This window comes from Egretta garzetta, unplaced genomic scaffold, assembly GCF_000687185.1.
Source record: "Egretta garzetta isolate BGI_Z169 unplaced genomic scaffold, ASM68718v1 scaffold207, whole genome shotgun sequence".
In the NCBI taxonomy this organism is placed as follows: Eukaryota; Metazoa; Chordata; class Aves; order Pelecaniformes; family Ardeidae; genus Egretta; species Egretta garzetta.
The window spans coordinates 1,758,322-1,765,657 of NW_009260185.1; positions in this window are offsets into that span (position 1 = coordinate 1,758,322).

Consider the following 7,336-nt stretch of genomic DNA (forward strand, 5'->3'; position numbering starts at 1 on the left):
CCCGGTATCTCAGAAATGAAAACTCTCCCCCAGTCCCTTCTTCTGGGATGGTTTTGATCGACGTACGTAGGCATGAGCAGAGCTGATTTTTAGAATGAAAAAAACAAGAGAAACTGCTTGAGCACAAGGCTGTAGCAGCCTCCCCCAGACTAAGTCAAGCGGCAGTGCAAGTAATTCAGCGCTCAGGAAAGAAGAGAAGAGAAAGATGTTCACACCTAAGCTCCCGGGGGCCCCGGGCAGAGGCACGTTACCAGCTCTGGGTGCTGTAACTGCATCAAAAAATCAACCCAATGTACAGCAAAGCAGTGATTATAACACCAGATTTAGCACAGGCACACACAGCTTTAAGCTATTCTTCCTGAGTGTCCTACATAACAAACCCAAACAAATTAAGGAATGAGTAATGAAAAGGTAGGAGGTGGCAAGGCTTGTTTTGGTTCAGGAAAGGATTCCCATCCCATGCTTGGAATCTAAATTAGATTCAATTTAGATTAGAGTGAGGCAAGGCCAAATTCCCTTGATGAACGAGTGGCTGCAGTAGATCACTTGGATTTTGCAGCCATTCTTTAATAAATGTATTTTTCATTTCCTACTTCTACTTTTGTTTCTGATCTTGTCAGCTTCGTACCATGCCCTTCCCTGTTCCTCCGGGTAAGGATATCCCTTATTATCTGTCTCGGTAAGGAAAGAACTAATTTGTTGTCTAGTAGAGACACAATGTACTCTTGGCCTGATAAATGGATTACCTCCATAAACATGCTTTCTAATGCAACACCCCCCCACATTCTCACAAAACCAAAGGAATTATTCACAACCAACGGCGTGACATCCGAAAGTGAAGGCTCCCTCTCCTGCCCAATATGCTAGTGTTGCAGCCTTTTTTTTTTTTTTTTTTTTTCACTAAAGGACAAATCCAGGAAAAATGGACTTCATGCTTACGACAACTGCAAAAGGATCTCTGTCCACCTAATAGACAGCACTCGCGTGTCCAAGGCTGATCTACAATTGCAAGCAACAGGTTTTACACAGGCAGCACTTCCACGGGTTTGACAACCAAATCACACGACGGGCAGTTTCAAAGATTCAGAACCTACCTTCAGATTGTAAATAACGACTGATAGACCGGTATGAATTGCATTGCATGAACAGAGCACTTCACAAAGCAAAACCTCCAGCTAAAGGGTGTTTAACAAGCTGGAAATATAAAAAGAGAAATGATGGCAGGAAGCGCAGTACGGAGAACTCCGAAGGGACGGGAGCGGTGCCAGCCGCAGGGGAAGCGGAGCCCGCCTACCCCCAGCACCTGGGCAATGTTTAGCCATTACTTGGTTGGCTTGCTGCAGCCTGGGCTTGTGATTGTCACTCTCCTGATACTCTCCATCCCACGGATTATCATTTGGGATGTCAGTGATACCAGGTAAGATGTTCCCTCTGACTCACGTCCAGGAGGAAGACAAGCATATGCAAATCATACGTTGATCCAGAACAGGGTATGTGATAGACCTTTATGTGCCACCTGCTTCAAGAGAAAACAGATGAATTCCTTTCATCCTTCTCCAGTCCTGATTTATAAATTGCTCTTCCAGGGTAGTAAGGTTTGTGCAAATCAAAAGGCCATCGACTGACACGTCCTGCAGGAGGCTGGAGTCCTGACAAGCATCTGTGTGACTTAAAAGCACCACCTACAGCAAAGCTGATGGGAATTGGGTTGATTCACCTAGAAACTCTGGACGCACGCCTGGCTTTCCTCTCTCACACACCGAACGTTTTAGCAGTGCTACTCCCACATATGCCAAAGGGGAATCAGCCTTCAGAATTTTTAACTGGCAAACAGTACATCCAAATATTGGGTAGGACAAATCATCTCCAGCTGACAAACTAGATGTTATACTAGATTAAAGCTTTTCTTGCAACGGGCACAATCATACAGCATGTTATCACGAAAGCATGCGAGGCAGCTGATAACAAACAGGGATGTGTCCGAAGGCAGACAGTATTTTTGTCAGCAGAAATGGGTGCTGACCAGCAGCACGTTCAAGCCACTACGAGGGAAAAGCTTACCCTGTTGCTACAGCAGGTTTCATTGAGCCCATGGAGAAAGACACCACCTGACGGGGCAATTCAGAGCAGGAGACTGAATCCAGCAGGTCAAATCTCTGCTTAGAGGGAAAACCTGCAGTGGCTTGGCTCTGGATTTTAATTCCACAGTCAAGTGACCAAGGCAGCTGAGATAATTCACCTGGAGTACTGCGTCCAGCTCTGGAGCCCTCAGCACAAGAAGGACATGGAACTGTTGGAACGGGTCCAGAGGAGGGCTACAAAAATGATCCGAGGGCTGGAGCACCTCTCCTATGAGGACAGGCTGAGAGAGTTGGGCTTGTTCAGTCTGGAGAAAAGAAGGCTACGGGGAGACCTGATTGCGGCCTTCCAGTACCTAAAGGGGGCCTATAGGAAAGATGGGGAACGTCTTTTTAGTAGGGCCAGCTGTGTTAGGACAAGGGGAAATGGTTTTAAACTAGAACAGGGTAGGTTCAGGCTAGAGGTAAGGAAGAAATTTTTTACAATGAGGGTGGTAAAACACTGGAACAGGTTGCCCAGAGAGGTAGTGGAGGCCCCATCCCTGGAAACATTCAAGGCCAGGTTGGATGGGGCTCTGAGCAACCTGATCTAGTTAGCGGTGTCCCTGCTCACTGCAGGGGGGTTGGACTAGATGACCACTAGTGGTCCCTTCCAACCCTAAACATTCTATGATTCTATGATTCTATGATTCTATAATTTTGGGGGAGAGGGCATAAGCAAGGAACTGATCTAGGGATCTTTCTGATGTGCTTCCAGTTTCCTCTGACGGATCAAAATCAAGCTGCTTTATTTCATTGCTCCAGCTTCCTTCGCAAGTATTCTAAATTTTGCCTCTTCCTTAGAAAACCCAATTTCACGATGGGCAGCTGCAAAACCACTAAGCTTTCATTTTTAGCGCTTATTTTTTTGCTTAAACATGTTACCTTTGGCAGAATCAGCCCATTAATCATTCTGGTGAGAAGGAAAACACAGAACTACTTTCCAGAGTACAAGAGAATTTCCACAGGACTGGTAATTTATTAAGACGGATTTTCTTTAGGATGTTATTTTTGCTTTTTTGAACTTTGGTGGCCTTTGCAAAACTGTTTCACTATTGTATTTTAGTCTGTTTCCTACAAGCACAGCACGTAATCCTTCCTTTCTGATGTTTGGTTTCACATGCATTCACTTTGTGATAAAATGATGCTCATTTTGTAGTATCACTTCAGCAGCTGGGTAGTATACTTTTGGATGATACTGCAAGACAGTAATGGTTGAATGCAATGCTGATTTTGCACAGTAACTCGATAAAAATAGACATTGTTCCAAGGAGCTGCTCTCTTGAATGGATGCTCGGAAACTTCTGAAATTATTAACCTTAAAATACATTATCTTAGAGTAATCTATTTCCAAATGATGTAGTAGCCTGAACACCTACACTCTATGGATACGAAGCCTCATTTTTCCAAGCAGTGTAAATCTGCAGGGTTCTGAAATATTTCTTTTTAGAAAGTATTATTATGTGCATGTGAAATATCAAAGTAGCTGACTTCACTTCCAAGGAAGGAAATACTAACTCATGTATTTTAATTTGCCATCGTTACAGTTTCCATAGGAGGGAGAAGTAACACGCGTTTTGCAATTTTTCCAGTCATCCCAATGCATTATCTGTGTATTCTGTGCTGCCTGCCCAAAATGCACTGCAATTTTGAACAATTACATGTAAAGACAAAGATGGAGTTTACTATTACTAAAAAGCATGTGGCTAGCATCCAATAAAGCCCCAAGCCAGTAACTACGCTATGCACATTCCCAAATTTAAATTTTATCCAAGAAGGATGAAAACTTCTCACGTAAATTTAGCATCATGGCACTAAGCACTGTAAACCTCATCACACAACGGCTCACGTTAAGTAAACCAGAGCACGGCTTTTTCCGTGGCTTTTAGGGCACCTCGTGGAATCAAGATCCCCAAACGCTGCACATTACTAACAGTTCTCTAAGCTCAAACGGTTTCACAGCCCGTCTACACATTCGGAGAGGAATAAGCACGTCTAGTCAGAACCAAACTGCAAAAGAGATATTTGATTCAATCCTTTACATTCATACCAAGTGCCTAACTGCCTAATTAGCTGAGCGGGCAAGCTATACAGACAGGCTGGAAGCCGGGCAAGCTATACAGACAGGCTGGAAGCCAACCTATTTATCATTTGCATTTAAGCAATGCTTTCATATTTGCAAAATGCTATGCAAATACCAATTACTGTCATGATGCAGCAGAGCTTATTAACACAAGCACAGCGCTGATGTGATTACGCTGCTTCCAGCTCTGGAGCTCGCTCATCTGCCAGCGCTCCCTGCCCGCCTCCTGTTGCAGGGTATGGTTATGCTGTGACACCCCCATCTCCCTCGCGCTGTCCTGGAAAGGGCCTGGAATAAGAGTATCACAATCCATGAAAAATTGACTTCCGAAGCATAAAGCTCAGGTTCAACCCTTCGCTGCAAGGACAGCTCTGCAGACCGGCTACACAGCCGCAAGGAAGAAGTAATAAACTCATTCGACAGGCTGTCCCAGTTATCCCCTGCTTCGTCCATCTTTTCACAAGGTTATCGAGAGCACGAGCATACCTTGTACTTCACGGCCCTTTCCCTTATTAAATTCAGAGCATCTCCTACAGCTGTGTTCACTTTTGACCCCTCTCTTCCACTTCCAGAGAAACACACGGAGCACACGGCATTTGTCCCAGGAGAGGAACAACCTCCTGCGTCCTAGGAACCCCTTGGGTCAGATCCAGCACCAAAAGGACTCAATTCGTTTTCCCTCTTGTCAAAAGCACAGGCTACTGCCCGGCTATTCCAGCTCATTCGCTTGCTCATCCTAGCACTGTGCTTACCTGCGTGCAACTCACGACAGACCTCAGCCACCACCTACTTACTCGTCACAGAACTTTCCATACTGAGCATGGATTTGGTGACACAGGGAGCCTTTGATTCCTAGTTAGCTTTTTCACAAATCATCTCACCCCAGATGCATTCAAAATAATTGACTCTTGAAGCGAAACTTGATGGGACTTGCAAGACCCTCTTTTGGGAAGAGCATACACAGCAAATATTTCTCCATGGCAAATCAGTGTGACCGACTGAAGCTCAGCTCCTAGCAACATGTGTTAAAAGGAAGCCCCAGGACTACGCATGCTCACGTCTGTGACTGGTTCAGACATGTCTGTGCACAAAAGCCAAATCCAAACAGTGCAAGCTTGGAAAATGCTTGTTTTAATATTCAAACCATGTCACCTAGACTCATCTATATGCATTTGTTCCTAAGGACAGGATTCATCTCCCCTAAAAGCTAAGTATTTCACCAGAAGCATTCTTCCAGGCTGCTCCTTTATTCAGGCAGAGAACAGCATGCCTCTACGGGGTATTCTCTCGCATACGCCTAATGCAAATGAGACAAATTGCTGTCTGGAGGTGCTTCTTTTTTCCTTTTGGCTATAAAGACAACCTGACTCGTGTAGCCTCAGAGCTAAATTAGATGAGCTGTATCCCATCGTAGGCAATTTTGTACTAGGAGATCTTATTATGTTTTGCAGCTATCAAGCAAATTATACCGGGAAGGGACACACACAAATCAAGCAAGCAGAAAACTCAGGTCTCATCCTTCCACTGGGACCTTGCTGCTGCTATTGATTTTACTATGGAAGCGCTCAGATTGCGGGGACCACCAGCTGTAAAAAGCCCTGGAAAAGACTGATGCCCCCAGCAAACTGTGGTCCTCCCTGCACGGCTTTACACAGTGATGCCGCGAGTCCGCCCTATTCCATCAGCGCTTCAGGTGGCAGCCAGTAACCAGAATTGGCAAAACCACTTTGCAGGGGGCTGCGACACCGTTCCAACGTCACTCAGCTAGGACCCCAGATTTATGGGCTGATCTTCTACAAGTCACTGCCTCTCCGTGACTCAGTTTCCCCATCTGTAAAGTGGAGATGATGCTCCTGACCTCCTTTGCCAATTATTATTAGATCTACTGATGAAAAAAACCCAACCCTTAACACAGAGGTGTTACTACTCACTAACTAGGGGCGTTTTACAACTGCCTTTAGGTATGGTACTGAAAAGGCCCAGTTCTGTGACCTTCCTCAAGCTGAGCACAGTAAAACCAGATACCACAGACATGACTTATAAAAGGAGAAGAGCTACAGGGAAACACGCTATCCTGAGCCACTTCCAAAGTCAGACTGTGAAAACTGGTGAATTCATTGCTAGCCAAGCTCCAGTCCTGGAACTTTCTATATTTCTTACTTAACTGACTTTATTCTAATTTGCATCGAACGAGCAGTTGGACTGGTTCTCCACAGCAGTCAAACAATATCCACAGTAAATCAAAGTCAAGGGCATTTTCCCAAGAGGAAAGTAGGTGAAAGGTAAGGCTGGATTTTCCTACGGCATTAACTGCCCCACGACTGAAAGCCCAAGGTGAAACTCGGGACACGCTCAGCGTTGGTGTAGGGGGAGGCAATGGCAACGGTGCAGGCAGAGGCAGAGCACCACACTCACGCCGGCTTCGTGGAAGGCTCCGAGGAGAACGCAAAGGCTCCTTCCTCTATGGCCATTGCTCCCTTCACGGCCACCGCTCCACGCGTACGGGCCGACAGCATGTAAGCCTTTCGCTGGATGGAGCTAAGCGGCAGGGGAGGGTTTTCATCGTGGTTTTCTGTATCACGGCAGAAGCACACGTTAACTTATATTAGCGATCAAAATAGCTGGGCTTTTAGAAACTGGTGAGAATCTGCACTATGACTTTTCTTGTGCTCATCGTGCAAAGGCCCTGTGCCACGGCACCCACACTTTCTCTTCTTCTGCATTTTAGCTTTCACATCCCTCCTGTAACACCTCCGACTGCCTGCGTGACTCCGAAGCCCTGAGTTACCAGTACAAAGGATGGTGTGGGCCCAAAGCAGAGGCACTGGTGGTGAGGGCACGGAGTCTCCGCCAAGCCCCTTCACGTGACTTTGACAAATACGAAACAAGTTTTTCTTGACCCTAAGTATTTTCTGTACAAGGCCGAGTGCAAGGTCTGTAGGGGTAAGATTTCACACTGCTCTGGGCTGTGTATTAACCCACGTGATTTTCAAATTCCACAGGTGAAATGCTGTTTGCAACTTCACATCACAGCACAAACATCCCAGTTGGGTAACACCTTGAACTATTCCAAGACCATTTTCTCTCACCCCAGAAGCCTTCTCTGAATTTTGCTCAAGGACACAAATGTGACCAT